A 9,181-nucleotide genomic window follows, 5' to 3' on the forward strand; every position below is an offset into this window, starting at 1 on the left:
GCTCTGGAAGGCAGATCCCGCCAAGATAACTTAGCTTCTATGGTTTTGCTAACTGAAAACAAACGCGGCAATAAACTGAAACAAAACTACTAACAGCTGCAATAACTTGTATTTTCCTAATTCTCGCTGGATGCACCAGTAGTAGTAGTAGTAGCATAAAACTTTATTCCACAAAATGGGACGGGGTTTAGGGGTTGGGGTCTTGAGCTGCATGTGGTGTTCCTAGGTACAGGATCCCATTGGTTCTTGCTGCCTCCCCGGCCCGCTCAACCAGCACAAGCTGGTCTTGCGGGTCGGAGCTGGACAGACGCTCCTTCCACTGCTCGAGTGACGGGTTTGTAATTTTGGGCTCTATCGGGCTTGCCCGACAGCCCCACGTGAAGGGGTAAGGGGTGGCTATCTCTCCACACCACATGCATTCTGGAGTGTAATGTGTAGGCCAAATCTTACTGTATCAAGCATGCCCACCGCTTCAGAACACACTCTTGTAAACAGCCCCACCCAGTATAGCTAGGTTTTTTTACTTATAATTTAAGAAATGGTGTTATCACTGCACCAGCAGTTCAAATCCAATGACACCACCATTTGTGAAGACTAACTAGCAATCATTCTTTTTTACCACAAATACCACAGGATTCGAATCTCCTTCCCTCTAGCAATGTTTCCACCTATGGTAATGCACAATTAAAAAATGCCTTAGCTAAAGCTTTATGATCAGAAGTTGCCATCCTTTGCCTTCTTATTTTTTCATATGCCCCAACACTTGTTGCTCACCCAAACCCTCCATAATGCTTCGTTCCCGAGGGTAAAAAATGTTAGAGATCACTGCGCCGACTTGGGGGAATGCGAAAGCAATGACGCCTGTTCCACATTGTCGACTCTCTTTGGTTCATTTGGTTCTATCATTTTCTTTTTTTACTTTTAAATCAACTGACACCTTTCTTTAACATGGTTTGTGCTTTTTTAATCTTTTTTTTTGTTTTATACTATTTCGACGTCCAAGGCTGTTTTAACGTCCACCCACTTTACTGGTGTCCATGGTTTTTTCAACAACTAATTGACTTTTTGCCTCTAATTACTTAACCGATTCCACATCAACCAAATTCGGTGCGCAGTGACATTTTGTCATCCTCTATCTCATACAATCATTCTTTTACACCTAAATCTTTTCTGAACGATGCAAGGCCCGCGGGTATAATGTGTGTCAAATTTCATCTGACACGAAACCGCGAATATAGACAATTAATGTTTTCGCATTAATACACAAATTAATGAATAAATGCTGCATGGAAGTGTAGAGTAGCACAATATGAGCAACCAACTCATTAAGATGACACAAGGACTGAACTCTAGGCAGCACTACGAAATAAAAGATGCAGCATGGGGTTCATCACCTGAGCAAGGTGGATGCAGACAAGCCCCAATAAATTTCTGGCAGTGACAAAGTTTAATAGTGACAAAGATATCATTCTCAGTGGTGCAGGAGCTATAGCCCGAAGGGGAATGAGCCCCCGAAGACTGCCAAGCAGCATAAACCAGCAGACTCAATTAAATGACTAACTGCTCGCTTCTCCACTAAGATCTAGGCCCAGCACGAAGTTTTCACATCACCCAGAAGCCACAAAACATTGCCAAAAATGGTGAGCTACGTGTGTCCAGTAGAAAATCGATGCATGGCACAAGTCAACAGAAAGAGAGCGTAACACATGCATAAAAAAACATGCGTCAAATTTTAGACACTCCTCCCATGCACAAAGCAAGGGTAAGTGGTCTCTTGGGCTAAAAGTAAGTGGTCTTTTGGGATAAAAGGTCTTGGTGAAAGCAAGGGTGAAAGGTCATGAAGTAAGCATTTTTTGTGCTCCCAATGTTCTGGGTGGTTTATAAGATGAACCATTTACATGAAGTCACCTCAGATAGTTTAGGAAGTAGCATATGTTTAAAAAAAATAGAATGCAACAAGGCACATGCAAACGAGAAGAATCAGACAGCCACAGCACACAGCTTTGTTTGCTTGCTGGCCATGCAGCCTCTCTAAGCAAGGTATCGGCGGCCCACCTACTACATCATAGCTCCAGCCCAGAATTTCCCCAGGCAAACTTTCGCACATCCTGCCACTGGTAGTCTTGGCACCATGGGGCAAAGTTATGGGCAACTCTCGGAGGGGCCAGTCCTACTTGCAGAATGCATGTCTGAAATTTTCGGCCTCAAAAAGTAGGGCTTCACATGTTATTGCCCATAAAAAATTTTCTTGCTTCAGGCACCCACAAGGCAAGGCACCCCTTCTGTCACTGAAACTCAATTTTTAAACTTTGCTAAGTGAGACAAAGGGCACTGTTACATACCTCCTGGAGGATAGATGAGCTCCTCGATGAGCTGCTGTGCCTTATGACGGGCTTCATTGGGGCCCGAAAGCTTCACTTTTGCTTCATGGTAGGTATCGTAGCCGCCATCATCCTCATCCCTCAAGACCTTGATGCGAGCACCGCTGGAATCCTGAAGCTCCCGTATCTTGGAGCCACCCTTGCCTGTAATCAGATGCAATAAGAGTGCTTACCCTGGGTACACGCCACACACAAACAGGTTTTTCAACATGTGACCCTCTCCGCAAGGAATTCGATCAGTGTGATGCAACCCTTCTTGCAATAATTTGCAGCCGATGTTTACATTGCTGGATGACTTGGTTCAGAACAGATTTGAAAGAAGCGAAGGGCCTTTTGATGCCACTGAAAACAGGAGGAAAAATTTGTTACTTTCTTAATCTTTTACTAGCAAGGAAACAAAATGAAGTGCTCATTTTAGACAGCAAATAGTCTGAAAAACTAGAAGAAAGAATGCACCACTGGCAAGACCAGCAGACTTGCTTGCTTCTTACAAAGATATCCTAGCAAGCCATTCATTTCCCCATTCTTCTATACTCGTTGGTTCAGAACAGTCATTTGAGTAGCTGTAATTGATTGCAGTAGGATACAAGTCAAGAAGGTAGCAGCTAATTCCCCTCAAAAGAGGCCATCCAGCCATAGGTGTAGACAGGTTGACATGACATCGCGGTTAATCCCACTTCACAAAGCCACTTACATACTAGTCGCCTGTGATTTCAAGCTATACTCAAGGACAACTTTTTATGGCAATGCAGCAGAGGCTAGGCAGAAAAGTGAAGGAGACTGTCCTTTGTCCCCGTGCCATGGAGAGCGGGCTCCTAAAAACTAGTGACCCTGCACCCTTTCCAACCTCTTTTCTTCACGCCTCTGCATCCCTAGCCCAAACAACCAACTACCCACTCAGATCAGCTTCGTTGCCCACTACATTAGACCACTACAGCTGAACATCTCGCTTGTTTAACTGCCAGTCTCTCGCACTGTGCTTTAGATGTTGGCTTCATCACCTTCCATCCTAAACAAGGGATCCAGAACACACCACTATCGCATTGTCCTCTTAAACCAAGCCTTCAACTAAAACCAAAGTGAAAAGCGAAGTGAGAGTGCACCTAATTCGCAGTTGGCCTAACCACGCTTAATTGTCCTTTTTTTTGTCTTCACATGTTCTCTGCCTTCCAGCCTCATATTTTTGAAGCACTGAGTTTGGTTGTAACGCATAGGTGTCAATATTTAAGAGGATGTTTTTGACGACGATGACGAATTTTTATGCCGCAAGGGCATCTGTAGCCAAAGAGTGCCAAGGCATATGGAGTTTTCATTTACTCAAGGTGGGGTCAAAGGCCCATTTCCCAAGTATTTCATCCCAGTGAAGCCAAGCACTAGGTCAGGGGAAAACCTGAACCCACATTATCACCACTGGGTACCTGAAAGCACTGGGGATTGAACGCTGCACCTCCCAAATGCAAGGCAGATGCCCAAGCCAATAGACCACTGCTGCAGTGAGATGACAGTTGTTAGTTGAAACAAAACGAAATCAGTTGAAAGTGAGTGCCTGTGTTTGTTCTCTTACCCCTCTGTCTTTTTATGGTGAAAATAGTACATATCAAGCTAAGTAATAGAAAAGCCCTTCATTAGTGCTAGTGCTACTTTTTGCTGAATTCTGGAATGTGACTCCTAACTGATGATAGCAAGAGCAAAACTGAACAAAATGAAAAAAAAACCTTAGCAAATCTTCATCTCTTTGTTAGCATGCATTTGGCCAAAAGAAACAAGGACAATTATGCTCGACAACCACACCCAAGTGTCACGCTGAATATCTCCTCACTCTTCATGTTAGCAGTGCAGACTCACCAATTATCTTGCCGATATCTTTTGCCGGCACAACGATCACCTCGGTATTTGCATTTGCGTCGGCCCCATTCCTCCAATTCCCTACACCGTCAGATCGCTGAACATGTCTTTCCGTGCCAAATCGGCCACGGCCCCTGCCAGGTCCTCTAAATATGGGACAGGAAGAAAATTGAAAAGAATACAAGCAGTTATCTATTCCTCCCTTGTCCCTTAGCAACAGGGGTGCACATTCATTTCAAAACCCCTGCCATATATGATGTGCAAAGAACTCGAATGACAGTGTTGTTAACATATACCCTCTTCACTCAATGTGCAGTTAATATTGCTTAATATTACAGTGCAACAGACCTAGCCACACACAAGGAACACAAACCAGGTGGCCACAGCAACTGGTTAGTGCTCCATGTGTGCAGCTAGGTCTCTTAAGCTGTTATAATAATTGTGTAGCCCTACCGGCTTGCCAAACTTACTACACTAATTCAATTAATATTGGCCAGTGATGACATGAGTGCCCTACGGTTCATGAATGTTAAAGGTTGGGCACAGTGATAATTTAACCAAGAATTATTGGTTAAAACATGAATAAGATGAATAGAAAATCACAAAGACTGTGCACATGTCCCATTTTTTTCCTTCATAGTTATTTTACAATCACTCTACACCTCAGCACAAGCAACATCAAACTGCTATTTTATAGCATGTAAATCTGACACAAGTTGGTCAACTGTTTCATGAAAACAAATCATAAAAGCCAAATCGCTAGACAAGATTTTAGCCTAGATCAGAGGGTGTCTTATACCCCTGTCAGACTAGCAAATTTAATGTCATCTGATCAGAATGGCATTCAAACCGTCGAATGTCATTCGGTCTCTTTCGGTGCTACACAGTAAAAAATGTCATTGGAAAATGATGGCCGCGGCGACCAGTGAAAAAAAATAGTGCAATTGAAAGACGTCAGCACACATGAAGATGTTTGAAATTGTTGGGTAGTGTTTCAAGAGCGGGTGAGAACATTTCTGTGCAATATTATAAGCTTAAAATATCATTTCCGGCCATTATCCAGCACTCTTGCCATCAGAAGCCAAGCCAAGTACAAAGTCAACCACATATTCGATACATGTAAACAAACAAAATGGCTGACACGGCGGCGCGCATGGAGGAAGAAAAAACTAGGAGGGAGCATGACGTCACAATCTTGAAGCCTAGTCATAAAAAATATAGTGGAAAGCATCATGGGAAAAGGGCCCTCACGTGACAAGGCAGCGGTAGCTCTTAGCCGGATTTTGGTTTCGGTTTCGCTCTCTCGCTCTACGAGCAACTGCGCGACCATCTGCTTGTGTTCACTGACGGCTCCGTGGTGAGCACAAACTGCTCGCTCGTCGCAGCGGCCACCATCCCCGAGCGACGCGTGCGCTGACTGCGGCGCAGTGGAGACATTGGAGCTCATTTTCCTTCGCTGTGCCGCGTCGCGAGATGCTCGCGGCCTACAGGGCGCTGGGAATCATCCCGGGCAGTCTCGAAGCGCTCCTGTGGCCGCGCGGCAGTGCGCGTATCCGTGACAGAACAATAGTGAGCCTTTGTGCGTTCATCGAGCAGGCGGACTTGACTTCCCGCTTGCTCTTCGTGACACGAACGCTCCGTGGGTGCTACCTCGGACGGTATACGCGGCCGGGCGCCCCACCCCGCCCGCTAGTGCAGTGTGCCGGGCGCGTGATTAGTCCGAGACAGGACGATACGTGCGCGCGGCTATGCAGTACATACGGTTTACTTCTTTTTGTAAGTGATTGTGCGCAGTGGCCGGGGGACCCCGCGCGGGGGCAGACGTAAAGCCGCCGGCTCTCTCTCTCTCGACAGCTAGAGAGACCAATACTTCACTGCTGCATTTCACGTCGGAACCGCGTATGTGCGCGAGCGTACTCGGCGCGACTTGTGCTTCGAGAATAGCGGAGAACGGCGGGCCCATGGGCCGGCCGAAGTCCGCCTGAGAAACAGAATCTTGCGCAGGGCGCCGGAGCGCTCGCTAAACACGTCCGTCCGCCGTGAGCGCTCTGGAAGCCGCTGCGCCCTTTTTTAGAGGCTCGTTTCTTCGCCTACTCTCGAGTTCTCCGCTTACAGCATGCGCTGAAATAAACGCTCCGTATGTGTGTATAACGACGAAAGGAATTCCTCTCCATTCTCTTTATGAACCACAGTTGAACAGTGACGAGGTCGCGGCCGCACCCTTTGATGAAAAGTTCACCTGCAGTTTTCTACAGTGCACCCAAAAACTCAAGAGTGTAATCAACAGAAGTGTTGAGACGCGGAGCCTTCAGACAACCTCGAGCTCGGTACGCATTCCGCCAAAGCTGCAACACAGGCGCTGCGCTTCTGCTCTACATCGGAGCACGGACGTTCACTAAAAAGCACCGCTGGTTGGCAGTCTGGTAACTGTGGAGGAGGGCCTATTTCCCAAGAGTCAGTGCGCAAAAGGGCCCTCGGCAGCGGCGTCAGAGGTGGATGGCTTGCAGAGGCTGAGCGCACTCTCTCCTAGTTTTTTTTCCTCCATGGCGGCGCGCGCAGGAGCACGGAGCGCGGAAATGACTTCCAAAAGGCGAACTGCTCAGCCATATCTTTAAGTACTTCCGAGCTAAACGAACATGGAACAACAACCGGCAAGAAACACGCAACCCAAAATGATCGACGGTCGCGGGAAAGGCCCTGCTTCACGCTTGCTGCTTGCGTTGGCTGCTGCTGAGACCGAGAGTAATAGCTATCCACAAGTGCCTCTAGTGTGAACAGGTTCACACCAAAATTAACATTTTTTTTAGCAGAACTAAATACCGGGTCTTGAATATTTGGGGGCAGGCTTTAAAAAAATTCCTATGCAAAATCTACTACCCCATGCGATTGGTTTAGTTTGGTTTAATGGGGTTTAACGTCCCAAAGCGACTGAGGCTATGAGAGACGCCGTAGTTGAGGTGGTCCGGAAATTTCGACCACCTGGGGTTCTTTAACGAGCACTGACATCGCACAGCACACGGGCCTCTAGAATTTCGCCTTCAATAAATTCAGCCGCCGCGGCCGGGTTCGAACCCGCGTCACTACTACCCCATTCGAGCTGAAATAACGTTCACAAAGTAGCAAAATATGGTCTGCGTTATCTGATAAGTAATTCAAAATCGGTACTTGCCTAGATTTTCCGGAATGGACGGAAAACTGTTCTCGGCGGCGTGCACAAATTTAGCAGAACCGAGTCGAGAAGCTGCTTTTACATGGTGCGCCATCTGTTGAGTGGCGAGGCAACCGCCATCTCCGGCAAGGCCGTTGGCGCGCTTGCTTCGAAGGTGCAGATCGTCTGCTCGTTAAAAATAATGCCACAAGGAAGAGTAAGAGAAGCGGTGACTCTTCCTTGTAGCATTATTTTCCACGAGCAGACGATCTGCACCTTCGAAGCAAGCGCGCCAACGGCCTTGCCGGCGATGGCGGTTGCCTCGCCGCTCGACAGATGGCGCACTATGTCAACGCAGCTTCTCGACTCGCTTCTGCGAAGATTGTGCACGCCGTCGAGAGCAGTCTTCCGTCCATTCCGAAAAATCTAGGCAAGTACCGATGTTAAATCACTGATCAGATAACGTAGACCATATTTTGCTACTTTGTGAACGTTATTTCAGTTCGAATGGGATAGTAGAGTAGGCATTCGGTTCGAGATCGAATGCGAATGAGTTCCCCAAACTCATTCGATGGCGAATGACATTCGAACTTACTGGCATTAAATGTTCCCGTGTAGCAGCCGATTAATGACATTAGGAGCCAATGCCATTCGATGCTCAAACCTTGAGCCTTCGTGGCGGAGTGTTAGCGTCGCCGCTTCAAATGCCAAAGGCCCTGGTTCGATTCCCAGCCTCGACGCAGTTTCTTTTTAAGTACTGTCGCCGAAACGCGGACAAATCTGCCGACACGGCTGTTAACGACAGTATGAGGCATTAAAGGCTTTCGCCTTAAAAGCCAAATCGCTAGACAAGATTTCGGCCTAGATGAGATAGTGTTACACTGATCATTTCCAATCTAGCACAAGAAAGTTACAGTCGCGTTCACAAGTGTCATTGGAACTGCGGGCCAGTTGTTCAGGTGCTTGAGCCACGTGGCAACGCGCATTCGGAAGAAAAAAGGCAACCATACAGGGTTGGAAATCAGCGCTGTGTCGTAGTAAACTACGTTCACCGAATTATCACAGCCTGATTTGCAACAAGTAAAAAACAAGTAACCCGGCACATTTCTTACGGCGCTGCAATCGACAAGGCAAACTTCAGCGCAGGTTCCCTGTAGAGACACTACATGTGCGGAAAGCATAACTCCGAATGAGTAGCACACTCGAGCTTCGAACGTTTGTGGCAAACATGGCGTTTTAAGCCTGCACGAGGTCAAAAATCGCCACAAAGAAATTACCTGTCACGGTTGCCGCCACCTCCAGCGCCATTATATCGGCCACCACACCGCGGAGCTTCACAAGTCGCTGGGTCGACAGACCTAGACATGCTGTGGTTTGATATCACCTGAAGCAAATCAAAGACGATGAGAACACTCAACGCAACGCCAAGCTTTCATTCGGTAAATACTAACCAAAAAAAACTAAAATAAAACGTCCTCTCAGCCTTGCACAAGAAAACAAAGCCGTGACTCTGTGCACACTGCAATTTCACCAAGGGAAACGCCACGTGTTCAAGCAAATCGAACATGCAAAGCTCGTGCAGCGAACTGTTGCATGGCACGAAGCGCGACAGTACATACCGCAGACGCACGCCATTCAAATGACAGCTATAAAAAGAGATGTTCAACTCACAGTTTGCTTTACTGTTAGTGATGAAACAAGGACACTTCGCTATCCTTTCGGACTGTACCAGAACCGCATTGGGTGCGCGACCAATCCACTTCTGAGAGGTTCTCGAAGTGCGGCGGCTGCGCGGCGATGCGTAGGT

General features: G+C 47.1%; 1 pseudogene across 1 annotated transcript in view; it reads right to left on the minus strand.

Annotated features, from left to right (window-relative positions):
• The window catches only part of LOC149354991 (putative ATP-dependent RNA helicase DDX43), a 32,340-nt pseudogene extending 23,600 nt beyond the window's left edge, over positions 1 to 8,740 (minus strand). Inside the window, exons 1-3 of the transcript XR_016289342.1 lie at positions 8,652 to 8,740; positions 4,227 to 4,372; positions 2,343 to 2,525 (exon numbers count right to left, since the gene is read on the minus strand). The product of XR_016289342.1 is annotated as a putative ATP-dependent RNA helicase DDX43 (transcript). The remainder of the gene's footprint in view (positions 1 to 2,342; positions 2,526 to 4,226; positions 4,373 to 8,651) is intronic.
• Positions 8,741 to 9,181: the final 441 nt, after the last annotated feature.

The sequence above is a fragment of the Amblyomma mixtum genome, chromosome 3 (assembly GCF_055824585.1).
Source record: "Amblyomma mixtum isolate Tamu chromosome 3, ASM5582458v1, whole genome shotgun sequence".
In the NCBI taxonomy this organism is placed as follows: Eukaryota; Metazoa; Arthropoda; class Arachnida; order Ixodida; family Ixodidae; genus Amblyomma; species Amblyomma mixtum.